Source organism: Vanessa tameamea, chromosome 20 (assembly GCF_037043105.1).
Source record: "Vanessa tameamea isolate UH-Manoa-2023 chromosome 20, ilVanTame1 primary haplotype, whole genome shotgun sequence".
In the NCBI taxonomy this organism is placed as follows: domain Eukaryota; kingdom Metazoa; phylum Arthropoda; class Insecta; order Lepidoptera; family Nymphalidae; genus Vanessa; species Vanessa tameamea.
In genome coordinates, this window is record NC_087328.1 from 2,788,707 (window position 1) to 2,814,792 (window position 26,086).

The window sequence follows — 26,086 nt, forward strand, 5'->3', positions numbered from 1 at the left end:
TTGAAGGATGAGTTAAGCCAACTACAGACACAAGGGACATAACATCTTAGTTTCCAAGGTTGGAAGGAATTGTTAATATTTCTTACACCGCCGTTGACCGTCCCTACTTATATCATAAAAAAAGTTGAAACGTAAAGCGTAATAAATGAACTCAATCTCACATTTATGAAATATTTAGGATTACATATTAATGTTCGATACATTCGATAATAATATTGATTTAAAATTTTCTTAGACAATTTATTAAAATAAATGAATTTACTGAAATTTTAAAGTATTAAATTTCAATGTTATGTTATTGGTTCATGTTTGATCGTTTTATTAAAGAACTCGACTGTATTAATATTGTTGGAATGAGCGAGCCGTACATGCTTAGGGATGTAGTCTACCTCAAATTGTGTATTTACGTAATTTTAATGTATGTTCTGATTGTACTATGTGTGTAAATAAATAACAATATAATAATCTACATAAGATACCCTTCGCACACGATGTAGCGTGTCACGAATGCCTCATACATAATGCAAATACTAACTCGATAGGTTGAGATCTATCTTATAAAGATGATTTCACACTCGCTCTGGCATCTTATTGTCAATCACAATATTTATATAAAAAAATATGTACTACCCTTAACTATGAGGAATATTTTTAACGATATAAATATAATCTTTTATCTTTTACAATTGTACTAGTAGAGCTATCAGTAACAAATTCGTAAATTCGTAGAACAGATTGTAGTATGCTAAAAAGTGATTTGCGAAATTGGCTATGACCTTTGTCCTTCGCGGGGGTCCAGTATTGCTTCGTACTGATGGACAGATTATTTATTATCAATACAAAGATAGCACAGTCGTCACAGGTTCAATTCGTAAATTACTCTATTGCATAAATTGAAATTTTACAGTAGAATAGTATTCAAAGGACTTATGTTGCTTAACTAAAAATACAAAGGAACATTTGAGTGATAGATTCATAAATTGTCTATCATTGGAATTAATTATTTTAAAAAAATGTAAACAATTACAAAATCAGTCAAAACTCCGCCTTGATTCTTAAGGAACCGTCCTTTCAAATCAGAACATTTTCTTAATAATACCGGTACTGTGACTAAGTATAAAATGTAAGCATAATGTAACTAACTATATTATTGAATAAAGTGATTTGATCTTTATATATTCTCATCATAATCATTGTCGCAATCATCAAGTATTATATCATATTTGTTTTTAATATTATTATACATTGTTTCATTTGTTTTATTATTTATTTAATATAAATCAATGTTTAAATACGATATTTTCCACCAACGATATGCATACTATTAAAAATATAGCCTAAAATTACACCAAATGGTGCCTGAAGCTGAATCAAATTCGAAATTCGAAGATCGCCTCGCACAAATCGGCATCGATTAGAAGAATCGTTACCGAGTCGTTTAAAAACAATTCGACCTTCGCTTCTCGTTTATAAACGAGCGAATGCGTTTTATATCAAAGACAGGGTAAAAATCTCGCCTTTTTAGTAAGAAATTACAATATTTCCGCTGTGATGGACACAAAGAAAGCCGTCCGGTTGTATGAAGCCCTTGTTATCGATAAAACGTTTGAACTCATTCTTGCGTTACCGCCCAAGGATCGAATCCTTTGTTTTTGAATTTTAATTTAAAATTTATAAGATGTTTATAAATTGCAAGCTTCTGGTGTGTATTATAATAACCTATTAAATTTTTAAAGTTTATCGTCGCGTCTTGTGCATTTCTTAAAAATATAGCATCATTTTATAGTTTCGGTTTAGAAGAAAATTTAAGTGAAACTTTTAAAACTTATTTTAGAGCTTAAGCTAAAAAAAAAATATTTTTTTCTAAACTTAAGCAAATCTTACAAATACTTCTTATTATAAACCAAATCTAAAACAAAAAAGGAAGATGTACTCGTACTAATGCGGCCTGTAAGCTTTTATAAAGCCTCATGAAATCTAGTGAAAAAATCTACTCGACCTTAAAAATATATTTCCGGCCTCTTATATTCCGCAGCGACATTAACATATTCTTAATAGACTTGAGTTGAGATTACATGGTTGCAATAATTCCTCAGTTGAGAAGGGCTTCCGGCTTGTTGCTACCTATCTATTGGTTCTTTCATAATATGTCTTAACAAATGTCACATTGAAATGTTTTTATATCTATAACGGAATATGTATTATCCCATACTGTAAGAAAAGTTGAGCTGTTGAAGACTGTGGTACTCGTAACACATACTGAAGACTAAATTATAGATTTATTAGAATGAGACGAAAGATTTACGATATCGTCATGGATATAAAAAAAAAAGCAAATAATATGATAAGGCGAAATATCGATGGCCAAGTTAACGCGAATCAAATAACGAATAATTTATTTTTATACATTTAAAAAGTGACTTTATAACAATAGTACACACAGTTCTAATTTAGTTAAATACATTATCTAGTCAGCACGATGATAATGACGTTTCCGTAAAACAGTTTACATTCTCACAAAATAATAAGTTGCGTCCATTAAAAAGTCGTTAGCTGAAACAGTGGGGATCCAACGTTTTAAAAAAAACATTCATGCCGTTGCAGCCTTATATTGAGAAAAAAATACCATTAATTAGAAGCTTGCTTAATTATACTTTCAATGAAATAAAGCCTAACGGAAAATAAATACGATAGAACCCGTAGTTTTGTTTAATTCATCATATGGACACAAAAAAAATCAATTACTATAAACTTAGACAAGAAATTGTAGAGTTCATATTAGTGGTGTGACTAAGTTGGATTTCGATTGAAAACGAAAAATCGCTAGGTCTTTGCGATATTATCGCTTACTGCGAAATTAAAAGTCGAATTAAATATCGTCGATTAATTTACTAAGCATTAACATTGCCACAAACAAAGTCAAGTAACCATCCTAATAGTAGGCGTAGACGAAAGATATATTCTACAGTCTTAAAGAACCACACGAGGCTGGTTCCAATTTGACGCTGTAGGTAGAGGACGTCACTCTTAACAGAAGTTGGTACGAACCTGTGCAAGCATGACTGAATTTTATTGAGCGTATTTTGTATTTATAAAACATCTCGTGCTCAGAAGAGTGCAGTGGAATAAGCTCAAAACCTTCTTAAAAGGAGATTGGGAGTAATCCCAGTAGAGAGATATTTAAATATTTTAAAAGGAACTATAAGTTATTTATTTGTTTGGACCAGACTTATTGGTAGAATTATTTATCAGTGGGTACTTGTGCTATTATGAGTATTTAGGTGATCAAAATAACTCTATAAATGTAAGTAATGCAATTGTTTGTATGTTGTTAGTAAGTGAAGCAAAGTTAAATGCAAACACTTGTAAACTAACTTATTGTCATATAAGTGTAAAAACAAAACAGGTAACTCTACAATTATTCTGGGAACATAAAACTAATTTAAACTTTATATTTTGTTATGAAAATTTTTAGCCTTACACAGCATACTTAGCAATTACGCTGAAATTGAATTTACAATAGACTTTATGACACAATTCATTGACTGGGCATTATTAGAAAAGCAAGAGATTTCGATAGGTCTTTTGAATAATTGAACGCTGACTACGGTGACTATTTTCAAGGGAGACTACCCAATTATAATAAATATTATGTTGTCCAAGTGTGTGCAAAGATAAGTGCACACTCTATTTAACATTACATACATTAACAGCTTGTAAATTTCCCACAGCTGTCACACTCCCTTTGAGGAGAAGGTTTCGGCCATATTCCACCACGCTGCTCTAATGGTGGATAAACATGTGGCAGAATTTCGTTGAAATTCGACATCCATTACTTCACGATGTTTTCCTTCACCGCCGAGCACGAGATGAATTATAAACACAAATTAAGCACATGAAATTTCAGTGCTGCTTGCCTGGGTTTGAACCCGCAATCATCGGGTAAGATGCACGCGTTTTTACCACTGGGCCATCTCGTGTCCACTCTCTATTTACACTCATAATCTGATTTGACCACAATTTCAAATCCGTTAATAGTTAACAGCAAAACCAAAGAAGAAGATTCACGCTTAGTCTAGACTGATACATAGAATTTTTCGAAAGCAAAATACCTAATAAATGGTTCTTACTTCGAGTCTTCACCTGCGGTACAAGCTAGCCAGTAAACCATCAATATGCCAAAGGATTTTTATTATACATAATAAAAAATAAGATATACAAGTGCTGAAAATCTATTACCTCAGTGGAACTCGCTGAAAAGAAAATCTAAACGATGCGAGCTGTTTATTTTATATTTGCTATTTAGGATTGTATTTTCTTGTTCATTTTATACTCTGTGAATATCTGGGTACCGTTACTAACAGTGGCGAATTGTCGATATTGTTTCTCATTCGGATAGCGTTTCTGCACGAGCGCCATTGTACGGAATGACCTTAGTGATGTGATGTACATCGACAATATATTTACTTTGATAATATTGACATTTTAATTTTTAATAAATATTGGAATATGAATGTATAGTCATCAAGGTGGTTAAGTTAAAGGATCAATAAAACAATACTTTCCTTTATTCCGATGTACTGGGTTCTAACCCAGACTAGAATTTAGAAGTTGTAAATGTGAGCACTGCCTATTACGTGCATTACGAAGTAGAAAGCATGTAAAGTAGCTTGTCCCGCGCCTGAACTATTTCCGGTCGTGTTATCATCATCCATCTCTCATCTTCTCTCTCTCATAATCAATCGGATTATGAGAGAGAGAAAATATACAGTTTGTTTTATTAAGTTTGCTTGCTCACACACTTATGCACAATAATATACTCCACGTAGTTTGCTAATCTATCTACCGAAGGTGGCCGAAATCGTTCAGAACGACATCATTATCAAAAAGTATCAAAGATAAGACAATTCAGGTCATTAATTCTTGCGGTCGAGATTATCGATAAAACAGTAATTGTTTTGCAGCACTATTAAAGCCGACCCACTGTTCCGTACAGCCCTTTCTAACAATCGACCAAATTGATTTATAGTTTTATATGAACGTTGCCTTCGCATTTCGAATATCCCATTAAGTTATTACGGGATCCGGGGACGCTTTGATCCCGACTCCTTACGCATTTTGTTTACGACTGGGATTTAAAAAAAAAAACTTCCCGTATAAACAAGAACTTATACGTTTCTTATTCAATAAAGTCTTGCATATATTGGGAGCGAGGTTGTTCTAATACGTTTAAGGTAGTAAAAATGATTCAAGTTGTATTGTTTAATGTGTACTATCGTATAAAACGTTCGTACGACTGGGAGAAGTAAATCGAGTGGGATTTAAGCGGTTTTTTTATTTGCTTGATCTTTTGGTTAGGGTGCTTAGAAGGAAGACAATTTTGACAAATAATAAATAAATATTGGACAACATCACATACATTACTCTGATCCCAATGTAAGTAACTAAAGCACTTGTGTTATGGAAAATCAGAAGTAACGACGGTAGCACAAACACCCAGACCCAAGACAACATAGAAAGTTAATGAACTTTTTCTACATGATTAGGCCGGGAATTGAACCCGGGACCTCGGAGTGGCGTACACATGAAAACCGATGTACACACTACTCGACCACGGTGGTCGTCAAAGGTCCCTAGTGTTGCATACTTTAGAAAATCGAGTTATAATCTCTCCAATAAACGCTATTAATGCACAAAAGAAAAACATTGCGTTTTTATTATACAGATTGATATGTGTTAAAATTTAAGGTTAACAACTAAAATGGTAGTAGATTGCCCGAGTCAATCCATAAAGGCCGCTTACTTGTACCATCATCATAGTTTTCAAACATCAATTTGTATTGGACATTGTAACATTGGTTCCACTACACAAATTATTGTATTTGGGCATCAGCTGTTATTAGTCTACACAATAATATTCTCCGTGATCTGTACATTCAAGAACACCGTTTATTTTTTTAAATATTATTTAGACGGCTATCTTACTTATCCATGGTGGGGATTCATGGAATAAATGTCTCTTATGTCTGTAACACTGACTTACTCCTTTCAAACCGGTATAGAGTTATACAAAGTATCGCTGTTTGGAATAACTGATGATAGGGTTGAACCCACCCAGACGGTCTTGCACAAGGCTCTACTATTGGTAAATCGTACATTGACGATTGATTTCGAATACTACTGCAATTATTCTTGTTGAAGGGTGACTCTGTCGATCTATCGTAGTTTAAACCCACCTTACGTCGAACCCTCGGCTTAGACGTCATTAACTTCTCAGAATCGGAAATTCGAATATATACTACGGAAGTTAGTTAACTTGTATTCATTTAAATCAAATCAAAAATCTTTATTCAATATAGAAGTGTTTACACTTGCTTATTGATTGTCAAAAATCTACCACCGGTTCGGAATTTAGCACCTCGGACCTGAGAAGAACCGGCGAAAGAAACTCAGCGGGATATTATTTTTTTTTTTCATTTTGCATGTACAATAATTATTATATTTTAGTTATTTGAAACAGCCTGGAGGCGATCATTTCATTCCCAAGGTGTGCAGTCAACTAAAAAGTCAACAATATTTTTTCGCTGTACGTACTATGTGAAGCTAGATACGATGTAGGATTACCCCTTCAAAGGTCGTAAACGCTTCATAATTTTAAAGCGCTCGCATTTCCCATCCTTGTGTCAATATTGAAAAATTGCTCTCGCGTTACTAGGAAATACCTTAATAGGAAATAGAACCCTATACATTATACCCTTTATAAGCTTAAACCACAGACTATTTCAACTTTCGGGGCGTGAACTGATTATACTTAATACAGGCTATTGAATTAGCCTAGCTAGGAAAGCCAGTACCTGATCTATGTTTATTTTAACGACGATGATACTACCAAGACATTTAGACCAGACCATATTTTTTTTTGTGGAATGAATATATTTTATAATTGACAATCCATAACTGACATCTATTATTGTTGTGTTTTAATTCTTTTTAAAAATAGGGTTAAATAAGACGGACTTTGATACGTACAAGAGTGGTCGCTTTTAGCTAACGAAAATAGCCACACTCGAACGCCATTAAGGTTTTAAGGTTCGTTGCCACCACTCCAAATTACGATACAGATTAATCTAAGCCGTTCATTTAAAAATAAATATAAATGATTCACGGAGAAATTTTTAGCATTATTGATTTGTTAAGTTCTGTGTTCCGTTCAAAATAACTTCTGTTACGGTGGCGTCTTTATAACAAAAGAAAATCTTCCATATCCAAATAAATAAAAAAGAAATAGGACATTAATGACGTATGCTAAACTTCTTTGTAACATTTACTTGGTTGGTTAGGTTTGTGCAACCGCTGTCATATAATTAGCGCTTGTGGTAGCACCAAACAGTAATATTTAGTATTGTTGTGTTGCGGTTTAAAGGATGAGCGAGCCAGTCAGCCATCCGCATAAGGGACGAACATCTTAATAAAATAAGGCTGGTGACATATTGGCGACGGAAGGACAGTTAATATTTCTTAGAATGGCACTCTATCTATGTCTATGGCTGGACGGTTGTCTCCTAAAGATTACCAAGTTGACAGTTTGCATACCAATAAAATAAAATATTAAATTAAAAGAAAACCAATCAAAAACATTTATTAAAATCGTTACGTACACAAATAATACCGTTACATAGGTAAAAAATGAAATATTTGTAATGAGTACCGATGAATTGTGAGCTTCCTCAGACAAATACGGTCATTTCAAATGATATATATTTATTATTACTATTAAGTAAGCGATAATTTTCATACTAGAATTACCCAATAGCCGCGTTGTGATTGGACACAAAACACATGCCGTTACAACAGCCTCATCCTAGTATTCGTAGATATACTTAAAACCTACGCTTCGAACTGTAAACACTAGGTACAGTAAGCCAATGATTTATTGCATAGAACGATATAAATCGTGGTGAATGTACTGGAATTTATTGAGCCATTAAATAAAGTTTACGGCGTGTGTTTTGAAAATTAAAACTGTTAAAAATTAAGACTTTCTTTGATTTTTTTTTTCAATGGTGGTAGAGCTTTTTGCAAGCCCGTCTAGGTAGGTACCACCCACTCATTATATATTCTACAGCCAAGCAACGATTCTCAGTATTTTTGTGTTCCGTTTTGAAGGATGAGTGAGCCAGTGTAACTACGAACGCAAGGGACATGACATGTGGCGCATTAGCGGTGTAAATAATCGTAAATTAACCAATGTCTATGGTGGTGACCACATACCATCGGGTAAAAAAAAAAAAAAAAATTAATCGGTGTATTTCACGGACTCGTATTGTTTGTTTGTTTGAAATGAAAAAAATCTATTCCGTATTTGCTGCACGGTTTTCGGTCGAGTTGTTGATGTATCAAAGCAGAACCAACGTCCTCGCTTTCACTTTTGTAATGTAACATATAACGCATTCTGTTATCAAATGGATTAATTTAATTTAACTTAAGGACTATTAATTGGTAAGTTGCAAACACGCAAACGCGTGTCTCTGTGTGTGTACTCAGATCGAAATATGTTTGTGTGCGTTAATTCATACTAACGCACACAACTCAACATCTTCCAACTCTAGATAATAATATAAATGTGAAATTGATGCTGTCTGTTGCGTTTTATGAAATTTCAAGGTCACGGTTAGGGGTAACACCAGTCCCCTGCCTAACTGCTCTAACGCGGATGTTTATGTAATATATTGTTTGTCAATATTTTAAAATAAATTATCGGTATCAAAATTGATTACTTTAAGAAGTCTTTGAAGATATTAATATGATTAACAAAACGTTTCGTAGTACAGCATAATTTAATATATATGTACATACATTTATTTTCTGGTATTGAAGTTTAAACACTGTGATGTAATCCTTTATTTGGTACGTATGCATTCACTATTACAACATTTAATAATAAATATCATATTCAATTTATTTGGCTGAATGATATTCGCTATTTGTAAATTACAATAATAAAAAAAAAAAAACAATTGATAGAGTTGTACTCGTCTGATTGCACGGTAGACAAGCAAATTGGATATCATGGCAATTGTGTTGTTTGAAGTTTTCAGCCAACCCGCTGGCAGCATAACTTAAGCTATATAGTTATCGTAAACATATCGCTCTTGATTGATTCAGTGACATGAATATATAGTCTAAATAATTGCGCACGTGGATACCGGATACGCTCTTTTATCTCACTTATGAACTGATGGGATGATAATTGGAGCAGGATCAACAGCATAACGAACTTACCGAGGCACACGAGTGCACACTGATAACTTCATATTTCTGAGCTACTAAAAATAATTCCAAAACCGAAAAACCACGTTAAGCTTACAAACAGCAATAATACATAATTATAAGAAAATAATGGATTATGTTTTGGTTAAAATATGAAATTGCAAATTCTTTCGTGGTGTCGAGTTCAGACAAAGTCAGCGACACGATGGAGGCGTAATGTAATCGCTGCCGTAAGTGCTTAATTAACTCATTAATTAGGTTAAGTTAATTATCTACCTCATTAATTAAGACTGTATCAATTTACTAGCTTAATAGCCGTTGAGTGAGCGGCTGTAATTGTTAATTTATGTTTCTATCTCTTATTTCGTATGAGGTCCTCTTGACCGGCATCACTGCGGATATTCGCAACGAAGATCCTATGTCAACAAGTGCCTATGAGATTTTTCATAAATGCGTTAGAACGAAGATTCCAGGGTCAGGCTATTTGGCCAGAGCTATTCTCTGAACATCACTATGAATACGTATTAAATTCATTAAGTTGTGTGTTCAAATGAGAATATTTTCTTGTTTCATGCTTTTTAGAGCATGATTTTCCAGCAGTAATGTTTTAGTTTTTATGAAAAAGAATATAACAGACTACATTTTTGAAATCATTGACATTATACCGTTCAAACGAAGTCTCTTGTTGCATAGTATTTTATAAATCTGCACGAAGTATAGAGTGTCGATACATTTTATAAATTAATTCTAGGATCGTGTTTGTGCATATCATTTATAAATAAGTGCCATATTAATAGACCAGCGGATAGAACACTGTTTAACAGAAGACGAAGACCGTGGCTTCAGTTGCAGGCATCTCTTTTGTTTCTAATCGCTGGTGCTGGTGCCTTGAACGCTTAGTGCGTCCTAGTACACTGGAATATCTACTCAAAAAACAGCGGTACACTCTCAGTCTTTACGGCGGAAGCGACGGGATCGCTTTCGCATGCTACCGTGATGAAGTTAAACATACCTAAGAATTCTTTACGCTTACGACGAATTCTGCCACACCTGCCGTGAAACAGTTTTAACGAGGCAGAATGTATTTACGAATTTTTATTTTTATTATATAATATACTGACGGTCTACACGCGCCATTTAATATTCCTATAAATGTAAACTAAAGACTGTTTGCTTGTGAATGTTTCTCTGCTTGGCTAAGATGTTGTCTCCTTTCAAGAAATTTTAAGGCGTATTCCACGTATTTTAACCCGAAATAATATGCAGGTTTCCTCACGATATTATGGCTTACCTGAGCTTAATTATAAAAATAAATAAAGCACACGGAAACTTAGTGGTTCTAGCCCGGGTTCGAACCCACAATTTTCTGTTCCAGGACATCTTAAATAATTGGTATAGCGCAATGCCCGCACAGCGACGTGATAGTCGTAGGTACGATCTTGTCGCCTTTGGTTAATTGGTCATCATTGCGCTCGCTTGAAATAAGAATTTAATATTCAAATACTTCACAGAAATATTTAATAAAATTCATATTAATATAAGTCAGGCTAAGACCGCAACTTGTTATTTTTAAAGTAATGTCAAACTATATATCTTCATCTGTTCTCCTAGCTCGTTGAAAAACCCTCTGTATTATCTAGAATTCTAGACCGAAGCGAATTTATCTTATAAATAGGGCACAATTATAATAAACTTTCCACTTAACCAGCTTAGCGTGGTTGTTATTATAAAGCGCCGTGAAAAATTCACGTGCCACAAGTCTCGAGTTAGAAAAAGTTTCTTAGAAACGTTGAAAAAAATTGCAATTAAAATTTATTCATTTGATTTTTCTTTTGTTTTTGTGATTTCATTAAAATAAAAAAACATAAAATATCAAATTTAACTAGCAGTACTATTGCAGAAAGAACCGTCGTTATTAAAATTATCTATATTTACAAAATCGTCTGTCTTTGCTACTGAATCAAGATCGCTGGAATTTGGAACATACATATGTTTATTTTGTGAAGTAAACGTACGGTTACTTATGCTTTCAACTTTAAGTGCGGAAGGGAGAAGTCGGAATAGGAAGCTAGTACCTTATATAAATATACAACATTGATATTTTGTAAGAATTAACTTATCTCACTTATGAAATGTTGACTATAAACTTACGGCGATAAGCAATCTTGATACTTGTAAGACTCGAACTACTTAAGATTCGATTATTTTACACTGATCGACGAGTCATTTTTTCAGAATTAAATTTAAGAATCAATTTTGAGCAAGCCCGAAATATTAGTTACATTTTAAGAATCAACATTGAGCATTAACCTGCAGTTGATTCAGTTTTTTACTGTCATGCTCGATTCTTATCTCTCACTAATGTAATGTTACAAATCATAATTACATGTTGCGCATAGTAATGCTCAGCTCTTCGTAATGCTCGAATCTGAACTGTTACATTACAGAATAATACTCCCGATGTAGAACCGCCCTTCAATAATATTATTGTCAATATTACATAACGCATTCCGTCGTTTCACGATCGTGTTTTGCCGTGAGAGTGAACTATGTTATAGAATAGGTTTACAATGGATGGACTATGAATGTTGCATGAAGATCTCTTGTCGAATTCGAGGAATTTTCAACGTATGAATTTATTCACTCACACCAGCATAGGGCTCGGAAGCTAAGAAAAACACTGAACGAGTTAAACTTTGAATGCTTTCTGAAATAATTGTATGGATGTATGTATGTGTGCGTATTTGTGTTTTGTTTGCTATACAACCCACACAACAGTATTTACATTGATAAGCATAAATGATATATTACTGGATTAATTTAAAGATGTGACTTTATATTCTATAACTATATGAAGTAATTAGCTCGATGTAAGTTTTTATTTCACTAACTTCTCGTTCCGACTTCGCACGTCTGTATTACATATTCTGCCTAAGATTTTTATTAAATTTTTAACCATTTACGCAGCGCAGGCAGAGTAAGCTTTAAAAACACACAATTTTCATTGATACTCCGCTCCTTTTGGTTATAGCGTGATAGTATACAGCCTTAATAGACAAATGGTCTATCTAAGGCTGAAAGAATTTTTCAAATCGTACCAGTAGTTCGTAAACAAACTCTTTAGCGTCATAATATTAGTATAAATATATATATTTTTTATTTATATAGTCGCCTCGCCCGCCATTTCACCTTGGATCAGTATGTGAGGCGCCTATAACGTCATCATATCCTAGAGCTAGAAGACCGGCAGTAGCTCTGAGCAACAGATGAGCGATGCCTCCAATGAAAAGCCGTTTCGCATGACAGCATCACAAACAGTGCTCATAGCGATAGGGCTGATTGCAAATACGAGCGGATAAAAAAAAAAAAGATAGTTTAGTATATTATAGTAGAAGAAAGCAGACGTAGAAGGAATTACCAACGCTCATAGACAGCTCATAGACTTACTTGGTGGTAGAGATTTGTGCAAGCCCGTCTGGGTAAGTACCACCCACTCATAAGATATTCTACCGCCAAACAACAGTACTCAGTATTGTTGTGTTCCGGTTTGAAGGGTGAGTGAGTCAGTGTAACTACAGGCACAAGGGACGTAACATCTTGGTTCCCAAGGTTGGAGGCGCATTGGTGATGTAAGGAATGGTTAATATTTCTTACAGCGCCATTGTCTATGGGCGGTAGTGACCACTTACCATCATCATATCCCCGTCTGCCTTCTAATAGTAATATAGAACAGATTTCCTATAAATTGAGTACTAATAGAACCCTGTGGTTACGCGTTAATTTTGGATTATGCGGTGTTTCTACACATAATGAGTAATTGTCTACAGCTTGCTGAATTGGTGGACGTTTAGCGTAACTATTTTGCGCCTTGGTGTCGTTACGTGAATTTAAATATATTAAATAATATATTTCTTTGGAGTTTTTTATTTTTGTTGACAAGCACTTTTGAACGTCATTTTACAAAATTGTATTCGGTTCGAAATGTAGATTCTACAGAAAAGAACCGGCAAGAAACTCAGTCTGTGATAGCCTCTACAAATTTTAAGTAAACGGGCTACGTAACGCAAAAATAACTGTTTAAATCGGTCTGCTCTGCGTGTATAATGTAAAAACATTTAATTTTGATATTAAGTCTTTATAAAGGAAAATTTAAAGTTATTTTTAAATTTAAAAAATAATTAAAACACCATTTTGTAATTTTTTTTTATTCGATTTAAATTATTAATTCTGATGATGTACTTTATATGATGTGCGTAAAATAAAGAGCTTTTTGATTTGATTTGGAATCATGATATAGTCAAGTAACCCCTGACAACCTCTTCTTAAGAATTTTCAAAAGATAACAAATTTAACGGAAACGAAAATAATATAATATATCCATAAAAACGCTTGAGACACAATGTCCCTAAATTTTTTAATAATATAGTTACTACAATATAATATTCTAAAAGTCTTATAAATCAACACGAATATTACAAAACAAATAATAAATGAAAACAACAAAAGAAGGTAGGTAATTATAAATGTATTAATCATTGTGAATTTAATAATTTATTTCAAGATTTAGACGTTCTTATATAAGCTACCCTGACCTTTTGTTTGATGGACGTATTCGTTTTGATTACATTTATATTCATTTGAATTTACATTTTATTCGTCAAAATAATTTCGTGGTAAAATTGCCTTTGGTACCTATCATTAATTAAAATCTCTGCACACCTACAAAAGTACACGGCGTGTAAATAGAAATACAGAAAAACCCTTCAATGCAATTCCCACCTATGAATCTAAATCCAAACAAGCAGGCGCTAAAAACGCAAAACCAAAACACGGGCGTCGCTGCGGGGTGGAGGCGTCGCGACGGCAGTCGGCCGGCGGACGCCGTGCGCGACGCACGCACCGCGCCATGTGACCCTGCCGGCGCCCGCCATGACCGAGGGGGCGGGCAGGCCCAGGCCCGCGCCGCCCCGGAAACCTGACTCCTTAACCCTTGCTTGGCCTCGTTGGGAGGATCCACCGCCGCCTGCGCCCGAGCAGAAGAAACCGTCACTTCCGATATCCAATGCGGCTGACTTCGGGGGCTTCTCACCGTACACACCACCTGCTCCTATCCAGCCGGACAGACAACCTCGTCGCCCTCAGAGTGTCGTCTCTCCGCGCCAAATCCCACCAGTTCCTCGTCGACCGCACTCGATCGGTTCTGTTGACGATGAGTGGTCCGTGCCTCTCCTCCAGCCGGTGCCGAGACGGCCGGTACCGAATCTCTCGACATTACCGCGCGCGAGTTTTAATTTGCCGTCCTCGAGAAGTGATTATCAGTTACAAAGACCTGCTATTATGACGAACGGTTATGGCGCTGTGCCGCCATCGACGTCGCGTAGGCTTTCTTTACCGGGTGGGGTACAGAACTACCCAAAGTTATCTGCTACGTTCCATGGGCTGTCGGGGCTTATGGGCCCCCAGCCCACCTTGGGGACCCCTGGGACTCCCAGCACACCAGCGGCTGTGAGAGAGGCTGTGCGGCATCTGCTGCAGCAGCCGAGGAATGGGTTCCCGATCATGGACCACAAGCTCTCACTTTTCATCGACATATTAGACGCCCAGGAGAGGTTCTCACAGGTGAAGTGTTTAAATTAATATTTCTCTTGAATCCATAAAAAGAAGCTAAGTTATAAACGGGATTATGTTTACTAGAACCTGTGTAATATAATTCTAAAACGGGTCGTTAGCAGTTATTTAAAAAGGTAGAGCTAAATTCATTTAAATACGATTCAAAACCATGTTTACACACAAGTACTTCCCAAGTTTGCTTATTCGCTAAGTGTTGTGGATTTGTTGGGAAGTAAAACGGTTTATCTAGAAAACTAAAACTACGCAACACGCTGTGAATTCGCGCTATGTCTTACACAAACGCATCTCGTATTTATTTAACTTGTCTGTGAATACGTAAAAAAATCGTACGAGTCAAATTGTAAATCTAATTTTTCGAGTTTAAATTATAATTATGATATACCAGATAGATTCGCTTGTAACTTTTATTTCCAAGCGCTGAATTCAATGATGATCAAACTCACAAGACAAATATACTCCACATTTAATAATAATTCGCTTGAAATCTTCGTCCCGGTTTTAGTTATTATTTTATAAATTTGATACTGTCATACAATTATACGCTGTTCGAAATGAAAATAAAGAGTTTTTATATAAATTAACGTTTATGAACATTTAATGAGAATAATTCAACCACAAGTCACTACGCAAAGAATTAATTGAATCAATTAAAACTTCGCCTTTTCTTTACTATACATTGCTACTTTATCTAAATGTATTTAAAAATAGAATGTATATATAAGCACATGTTTTGTGCCCCAATAACAATTTTTTTTTTATGCATTTCCCTTTTTTTCCCAATATATTAATAGGCATTGCTAATATATTATTATAAAAGAGAGAATTGCCGTCCAGGACGTTTTATACACATTTTAGATATACATAAATCTCTCATACGTAGTGTTTGTGTACAAGTTTCATTTCGAGTAAGTACTCGTATGTAAGTACATTTTAACTTACCGATTTCCGTCCGCGGTCTCGTTCGCGTTTTAGGGGTTGTCAGGTATAATTCAATAGCTTTATAGCCTTTGTGGTATACTGATGTAAAAGCATTGTCAAGTTTCAATAAAATCAATTCAGTAGTTTTTGCATGAAAGAGTAACAAACATCCATACATGCGTATCTTTTAATAATATTAGTATGAAAATCCGGCTCATAACTATAAACTAAATTATATAGACGTTCAATATCTACATGGTTAGTAAAGTTAAGTGTGTATGGTGATGAATTTACCCCCATATTTCGGACTGTGAGTTTGAACTAATAAGTAACAAAATACGGGAGGCAAAATTAAATTTAAAATTCCCTACGTTACTTTATTTTCTATAAATCTCAGGTATCTTATTGAATTTAAGAATCTCTTTTATTTACCCCTTTATCGAAAGACTTTGGTCGATTCAAAATATTCGTTTTCGACTGACGATGTGAATTATTTTATCGCGTTCTTTTATGTTTGTTAAATATTATCTATTCCTTCGTATTCATTTCGTATAATTTACAGAATAAACAATCGAATTACGTATTCTGTATCAAAATCAATGAAAAATAATTAAGAGCTGCTCGAAATAATTTTTGATATTATTTTCTCTGTATGAATAATTTAAAATCTTTGATTGTTTATGTTAATATATTTTTATATAATTTTACATAGGAGTTTAAAATGTTTTGCATAATATTAATTATTATAATATAATTCTAATCGTTACTAATATTATAAATTTAAAAGTGAGTTTGTTTGTAACAGATGTTACAAACATACGTATGTTTGTAACACGTGTTAATCTTAACCGAACATTATTCATTTTTGGATATAATGTGTATGGGATACCAAACAAGGTATAGAGTACCTTACACGCTCCCCATTCACGAAGCCACGGGCGGAGATTAGTCGATAAAAATTTGGATCTCAGCTAAACTACTATATCTAAAGAACATGTTACCTGATGGTAAATCACCTCAGTGACATTGGTACTTGCAATTAGTAAGAAATATTAATCTATGTTCATACTGACAAATCTACCAACCGCAGGAACTAAGATGTTATGTATCTTGTGCCTGTAGTTATACTAGCTCACTCACCCTTCAAACTAAAAGATACTAAGTATTTCTCTATGACGATATATGATAAGTGGAAGATACTTAACCAGACGGCTTTCACGAAATCAATTAAACATATATGACTGGTTGTCGTCCGTGGCTTCGCTTGGTTTTTAAGGTATCACGTATTGGTCCTTCCTTTAAGTGAAAGCTTGCTTCGCAACAAATTTCATCACATTCGGCTCAGTGGTGTGGCCGTGAAAGAACAACAAACAGATAGACAGACTTACTTTTGCATTTAAATTATTAATATTGATATGCAATATGTAATTTATGTGGAAAAAACTTTTAAAACTTAAAAATAACCTGAATATTATTAAAAAATAAGTAAAACAGTGCCAGTCGGTTAAGAGTCTGACCTACGTTCAACTCGACGCTTTAGGCGACGAGTCGGAGTATAGCTGTATTACTACAAGTTTTTTTCATCAAAAACTCCCCGGGAACCATTCAAAAGGTGTTCGTAGAGTTGAAATATTATGTACTAAATGAGTATAGTTCGCTATTTATGAAATGAGAAATTACATCGTGAGCATTCGTTTTTGTTCGGTAAATGGTGTTGGATTATTTTGACTTGATGTGATATCAGTGGTCAATTAAAAACGACTTATTTGAACGTTACGTTTTATTCAAGGAATAATTAAATAATTGAAATCTAAAGTTATTATTTTTACAAGAGAAATAATATTAAATAATAAATATTGGACAACATCACAAATATTACTCTGATCCCAATGTAAGTAGCTAAAGCACTTGTGTTATGGAAAATCAGACGTAACGACGGAAACACGGTAAATGTACGTATGTATGTTTGTATATAAAAAAACATTAAGTTACAACTAAGTTACTTTTATTTAGGAAAATGACATTAGACATTCAATCTTCATAAATTCGCAAAAATAAGAAGTCTGTCTGAAATTCTGTAACGATAGTGAATTTCAAAGATTAGCCGATGTTGCAGTACATTACATTACATTAACAGCCTGTAAATTTCCCACCGCTGGGCTAAGGCCTCCTCTCCCTTTGAGGAGAATGCGGGCTCTAATGCGGGTTGGTGGAATACACATGTGGCAGAATTTCGTTGAAATTAGACACATGCAGGTTTCCTTACAATGTTTTCCTTCACCGCCGAACAAGAGATGAATTATAAACACAAATTAAGCACTAGAAAATTTAGTGGTGCTTGCCTGGGTTTGAATCCGAAATCATCGGTTAAGATGCACGCGTTCTAACTACTCGGCCATCTTGGTTCATGTTGTTGTTGATGTTGCAGTAACTTATATATTACTTTATGGGACATATGTGTGCGTATAAACGCAGGAGCACTAACTAGTACATAGATTAGATTATCTCTCACTCACATTATTCGATGCATGGTAGCTAAAAAAATGAACAGTCACAAAACCCCCTTTAAGTACCTTCCGAGGTACAAAATATACATTATTCCAGTAGGCTCTTACAAGCACCTTTGAATCTTCATTTAACAAGCTATATTAAGTCAATCTACCACCGATTCGAAATGTAGATTCTACCGAGAAATGACAAGAAACTCAGTAGTTAATCTTTTTCAACATTTAAAAATACAGTCATGTTAGTTAAATACAATTATATATGCATGTCTGTTATTGTTAAATTGCACTTCTCATGAATTCGGAATCCTTATAGTCACTATCGAATACATACACTAAACAAATTATTAATCAATTCTTACATAATATAGTCAAATTGTTATCTAAAACACAAACACAATATACCTAATTAGAATCCCTAACTGCAATACATTAATCCAATTAAAAACTAATCCAATTTTAATGGTGTTCAAAATTACACATTATTATCAAAATGGCGACCGAACGGCGAATTTAATAAAATCTTTAACGCTCGATAACGGTTAAATTTGAATATTTCGGTGATTATTTCAATAACTGATTTCGGCATTAAAATTTATCTTTACGTTTTAATTGATATTAAAATAGTAAATAATAGGTCGTTTAACGCGAAGCGGTCTTCAAGTCATTAAATATTATTTTATAAGTTATAATTATTAATACAAATATTCCAGATTCTAATTTCAAATTTTAAAACACTACCATAGAACCATTAAAACCTTCTTATAAAATACTTTTTATATCAGTTTATTGTTCAAATAATTATATATATAAAAGAAATGATAAAAAGTAAGTTACAGAACGAATGGTTGTAAATATTATAAATTCAACGGAACTACGAGAAACTTCGCATACTTTCCAAACTCAGGAGTCGAACATGGGACTATTTGCATTGTTTGTCGAAGTCACGGCCAGTTCGGTCCAACTTTCGGGATTAACTTCGGTATAATTGTTATTTAATCAAGTCGAAACTCGAACTGAAATAGCAAATAATTCAGTGGGAATTAAATGTAAGTGTGTTTTCTGATTAATCAGTTGCTCGAGAGGAATAAATATTTTTTAAGAAATATATATTAATGCTTACGAAAGCATAAGATAACATCTTAGTTCCCAAGGTTGGTGGCGCATAGGTGATGTAAGAAATGGTTAATATTTCTTACAGCGCCTTTGTCTATGGGCGGTGGTGACCACTTACCATCAGGTGGCCCATATGCTCGTCCACCAACCAATGCCATAAAAAAACCCACAGTGATCAGTCACCTAATGTAATGAGTAGAAAGATTTATATAGATCACCCTCGGGTCGAAAGATGCTTTACAATTTCGATGAGCTGCAATTTCTCTTTGCAATACTTTTAAAATAAAACGTCGATTTAAGTAAACCACGCGTATACGAAACAACAACCGTTAAAGTGCAATGGATAAGCGACACAGCGTTTTTTAAATTAGCAGGTTCGTTCTTGATCCTAGGATTACTTTTCGAACCTCATCTCACAATCCCTTTACGCTTAAGTGATAGGAAAAATACGAGTATAAACAGTATAACTTTCCTACTTACTTTTATCCTTAAAAAAAGCCTACCCAAACTATCCCTATATTGGCAAATGTGCCACCTAATGCTGGTGGTCACGACTGCCTATGGACATTGGCGCCGTAAAAAAGCTTAACCATGCTTGGTAGGTGGTACCTACCTGGGCTTTCACAATGCTTTACCACTAAGTAATCTGAAAACCTTTCTTCGTAAATTATATCTAGTATTTAATCTATTTGACATCTAAGATTTATCGTTGCTAATTAAAAGTCGAACGTCAGAAATATCCTTAATTTTTATTTCGGTTTGTGAAATGTCCGATGGAATCTTAATTGCGATAAAGCCACTTTGATGTTGACGTTCCTCAATCGACTGATCTCCTATTATTTCTCGGAAAGGCGGTTTATTTTATTTTTATATTAATACCATCCATGGGTTTAGTGAACTTTTGACTGAATTATTCGTCTGTTCTTCATTAATCTTACGATAATTGATTCTCTTGGATATATTTAAATTACAAGGACATCACCAAACGTGTCGCATCAATAGTAGTTATAAAACTGCGAAGTTCAGCTACTTACATAAAAAAATTACATACTAAGACTTCCTCAGAAACATTTAGCATCATCTAGTAACAGTTTCACGCGTGATGGCGTATTATTTTTTTCACTTAGATGTTACGAGAACCTCCGTGGTCGAGTAGTGTGTACACCGGTTTTCATGGGTACGCCACTCCGAGGTCCCGGGTTCGATTCCCGACCGGGTCGATGTAGAAAAAATTCAATAATTTTCTATGTTGTCTTGGGTCTGGGTGTTCGTGGTACCGTCGTTACTTCTGATTTGCCATAACACAAGTGCTTTAGCTACTTACATTGGGATCAGAGTAATGTATGTGATGTTGTCCAATATTTATTTATTTATTACTATGGATGTTTTAATAAAACGTACAGGAGCTGTTTTCAAAGATTAATTTTTGGACGGAAAAAATAAATCGTCAACACAGTTAATAAAATCTATGTCTCTAAGGACATATGTTACTGAAATGTTCTCGGTTTCGATTTATCGATTTAGAGAAACATTCAATTCGTTATTGGACATATAAGCGTCGTAGTTTCAGACCAATGTACGATTGGCAGGATTTTAAGAAATAATTGTCAGGCTTTCAAAAACTAATTGCTATAGTTATATATTTTATTTTATTTTAATTAGAACAACCTACAGTAGATACAATGTTACATCCAAAGTAAAAAATAAATTACATTTCAAAATTATCTAGGCAAAAGTTCTACAGGTAGTATCACCATGCAAGAAGTATAATATATTTTTTAACTATTATACAATAAATAATAATTAATAAAACCAATAAGATAAACCATAGAATTAGAATTAAGCACAAATAAAATTCTTTATTTTTCGATTGAACTGGGGGCGACTATCGTGACATGTCACGATCTTTTATTTGAATACTGATGGTGATGTATGTAACAATGATAGTCTGGATATGATGGAATTTATTCCTACTTGCGTTCTATATAATCTGGTATAAAAGAAATAGTTAGTACTTCTAAGAGCCGACATGGTTTAGTGGATAGAATACACGAATCAATGAAGATTAAGGATTCAAACCCGGGCAAGCACCATCGAATATTCATGTGCTTGATTTGTTTTGATACTTTATCTTATGCTCATCGGTTCAAGAAAACCAGAAATGTACCCATGAACCGCATCTTTAATGGAGAAAATATCTTCAACGGTCAACCAAACCAAGAGCCGTGCTTTCAGATCGTTTTTTTTTTTTAATAAATTTTCACCCAATGTGAGATTCAAACCTTGTTCCTCGGAATCGGCAGCCGTATAAGTTGTCCACTAGACCATGGGTCATTTAAACCGAAATTGTGTATCAGAAAATTACAATTTCGTCATACGCTAAGAATATTGGAGAACACTTAATCAACAACAGGCACAAACATCGGACTGTGTCTCATTGCGTGTCTATACAGCGAAATTAATCACAAAATGTATTTTCCATTTTTTTATCCCGACAATGTTGCGAACGGCATCCCATTAAAAAATATGATTTCGCTAAAACACTTACTCTGAAAGAGTGGGGTCGCCCCCCACCGCATTGTACACTGAATTTCAGCCTCACTTGACCCCATTCTTGGAATACCTTTTGTTTCAATATGAAAAATCTGCCAATCGGGATGAGAAGGCTTTAATGTCGAGTGTAACTTCGCTACAATTCACTCGTTTTAATTCAACCTCCTTGGTCTTAGCTTGGAAATCCTTAAGTCAGTACTGACCGACACCCTCAACAAATACACTCGAAAAAAATTACTTAAAAAATATGAAATATACCACGTTCTATATTATTCTAGTCTGCTTTGATTCAACCCGTTGAATTTATGAAAAAGCATGATGTTAATAATCTGTAAGATTTCTTAATAAATGAACTATGTGACGTAGTCCTGAGATTAATAAGAGACACATATTCAAACATACAAATTCTCTAGTGTTTTAATAATATTTTAGATGTGATATAAATATTTCACACAAGCAGAATTAGAATGTATATACTTAATTAATATCGTACCGAACGATGCGAAACGAAAATTTTAAAACGTCAGTAAAGCATGTTGGTAAAGAAAGGAAACCGCTAAAAGAATAATATCAACAGTATCCGTTGTATCTTCTTGCACGATCGCGTCCAGAGTTGGCGACAATTAGCCGACTATAAGTACCATTTACACTGTACGATTTAATATTTCAACCAAGCAACATAATAATAAATTTCTTGGTGTATTCATATTATATGTTATATATTTTGTTAAAGTGATTGATACGCTATTTCTTTATATAGCTAGGTGGACTGGCATATGGGCCACCACTGCCAGAAATATTATAAGCATTTATACATCGCCATCAAAGCTAAGATGTTATGTTCCTGGTACGAGTACCTACATTGTAACTACTTGTAGTTACTTTGGCTCACTTATCTCTCATCAAAAAACGATATACGAAACGAATACATCATGAAATAAATAAATAATAAATAAATATTGGACAACATCACATACATTACTCTGATCCCAATGTAAGTAGCTAAAGCACTTGTGTTATGACAAATCAGAAGTAACGACGGTACCACAAACACCCAGACCCAAGACAACATTGAAAACTATTGAACTTTTTCTACATCGACTCGGTCGGGAATCGAACCCGGGACCTCGGAGTGGCGTACCCATGAAAACCGGTGTACACACTACTCGAACACGGAGGTCGCCAAATTCACATTGCCAATAAATTGAAATATATTGGCTATTTGCGGTATATTTAATATTCTCAACATTGCAAAAGATTTCGGTTTTAATTTCCTCCGTGAAATATTCCTTAAAGAACAAATTCCTCGTCTGAAATTGTGTACGAAGTTCAATATGTCTGAACATGGCTACAATATCATAGAAGCTGTTATAAATTAATAAAAATATAAAACTACGATTCATGAATATTAAAACAACATCTCTCAAAACCTTTTACAACCTACATAAATCTAAAATTGTCATATTATAGTACCACGTATAGTTTTCAATAATGGACGCTTACAACCGAAGCGTGCAATTTTACGACATGAGGTACACTTTTATTGGTAACTATGGTATCGTGAACGTAACTAAATGGATGATGGCAGGGTACGTCAGCGCACCCCAATAAATAATACCGATCGATCTGAAAATACGATTCCTTTATTATTTTTTATGTTATTAATAATGACTTGATGGGAAGTGGTCCCAATATCCACAGACATTGGTGCTGTCAGAAATTTTAACCATTCCTAATACATCGCCAATGCGCCAACATTGGTCCCATGTGCCTGTAGTTACACTCGCTCACTCAACCTTCAAACAGGACACAGCATATTGCTTCTTTTTGGTAGCATATATAATGAGTGGGTGGTACCACCAAGATTCTATGGATTAACATGTTTGTTTCATATTGTGAATGTGCATGTAATCTGTAGATCGTAAGCAAATAGATACACCAGTTAAAACTAGATTACTGTCTGTCTGTTGCTCTTTCACGGCCAAACCACTGAATCGAATTTGGTGAAATTTGCTATGAAACAAGCTTGAATTCCAAGTAAGGACTAAAACGCGACAACTAATATTATACGTATTATGAAATTCTATCTTGCTTTTTAAATCGTCACTCTGAAACGTCCGTGTCGTGTCCGTGTCGTATCATATAATATGGCCTAACTAAAAGCATGTTACATTTTCTTTGTTTCGTTGCTTGGGGCTTAAAATTAGTAGATGCATTCGGTTCCATTTTAGTGGTATTCTTTCTAGAAAATACACTCCTATTTCCTGTCTTTTATAAACGAGTTAAATTAAGTGAAAATAATTTCTGAGTGTTGATTTCTTGCTAAATTGCTTAAGGTTTGTTTATATGGTTACGAATTGTGTACAACAGCCTGTTAGTGACTCACCATAGAGCTAAGAACTCTCTCTACTTTTAAGGAGAAGACTTAAAGTTTCCTCCGCTATGCTCTGATACCGATTGGATAAAGTTGGCAGATTTTTTCAAACCCACGCAGGTTTCCCTACAAGGTTAATATTCACATATTAATCATTGCTGATTACATGACTTCCTTCTCATATGTAGCAAATATGTACTTTCGTAAACCATATACGGGCGTTGAATCTGTGTGTTAGTTCAGCTTATTTACAAACGGCAAATATATAATGCAGATATATACTAATACGTTTATGTTAAAAAGAGTAACTACTGAGTTGCCGGTTCTTCTCGGTAGAATCTACATTCCGAACCGGTGGTAGCTTTACTTAATATAGTTTGTTAAATGACGATTCAAAAGTGCTTGTAAAAGCCTACTTGAATAAAGTATGTTTTGATTTTGATATGAATGAGCTTTCCAAATTTTTGCGCTTAAATACGAATATTAAAATAGAATATCTATAAAAATTATAAAATATTACAGAGTTTACTTGGTTGTACCACTTTGTGCAAGCTCTTCTGGTTAGGTACCCAATCATCAGATATTCTACCGCCAAACAACAATAGGTACATGAATATACCAGTGTTATTACAGGCACAAGGTTCCCTAGATAAGCGGATTATTGGCAAAGTATAGTATAGTGAATATTTCTTACAGTCACAATGTTGATGATCATTTACGATTACCTCTCCGTTTACCAATTCTATAAAGTAAAGTCTGTTAGAAAATAGTATTAAATACATTTATATATATTTCGTTAATAATATTAAGCTATTATATATTTAATATTAACTAAACTATCTATATTTAGACATGCTTGATTCATTGCAACGTTAAGCATACTTACATTATGGAAAATAACTTATAAATTATATTTTGATTTTTTTTTCTTTAACGATAAAGGCCTTGTTATAGTTTGTTTTATAATTCTGAAACAATTATGTTTTTGAAAAAATAAATAATTCATCATTTTTTGCTGTCCAAGACGCTATGAAAAATGGGCATTCATCATTCAACAGACAAACAGCTGTCTGCACTTCTTTCTCGATCAAACAGACACACAGACAGCGTGTTACTTTCGAATTTTTAATATCATTAAAGTTGTACTAACGGTAAACCTCACCAACTGATCAATATCTGATCAAATATATAGGTATATAGTGAAGCCTACAATGGAATGTCAGTCCACGTTGAGCAAAATCAGCAATAGACAAATTAAAGATACTTTTGGTCTGTCCCATTCTTACCTTATGTTAATATTTAACGTGCAAATATTGACGGCAAACATAATATCAAAAAAGATACTTAGCTTGATTTCTTTAAACATAACCAAATGAACCTCAAAATAAATAAAAAAAATACCTTAAAAAGAACGTTGAAATAGATACCGAGGCAAAATTTTTACCCTACACTTAATATTTCAAGTGGTCTTGAAGTTTTTCTGGACCAAATTACTCTTCCTGCGCAGTCAGAAGCAATTAAGCGTATCTATTTAATAAAATCTAGAACTGGGCGCTAGCACTAAATGCTCACCATCGTTCATCATAAAGAAACGACGTTATATATTTCGTTCACGACATTTGGAGGGTAATTGAAATTCGATGGGAGAGTTTCTTTCGAAAATTGAATTATTTTTTTACGAAATTTCATTATGAATTATCACGAGGCGTCTGATGCAGTA

The 26,086-nt window shown here is 34.1% G+C and overlaps 1 protein-coding gene across 4 annotated transcripts in view; it reads left to right on the forward strand.

Moving 5' to 3' along the window:
- The window catches only part of LOC113403803 (dystrophin, isoforms A/C/F/G/H-like), a 580,208-nt gene that overhangs the window by 244,563 nt on the left and 309,559 nt on the right, over positions 1 to 26,086 (forward strand). The gene's annotated exons all lie outside the window — the stretch shown is intronic.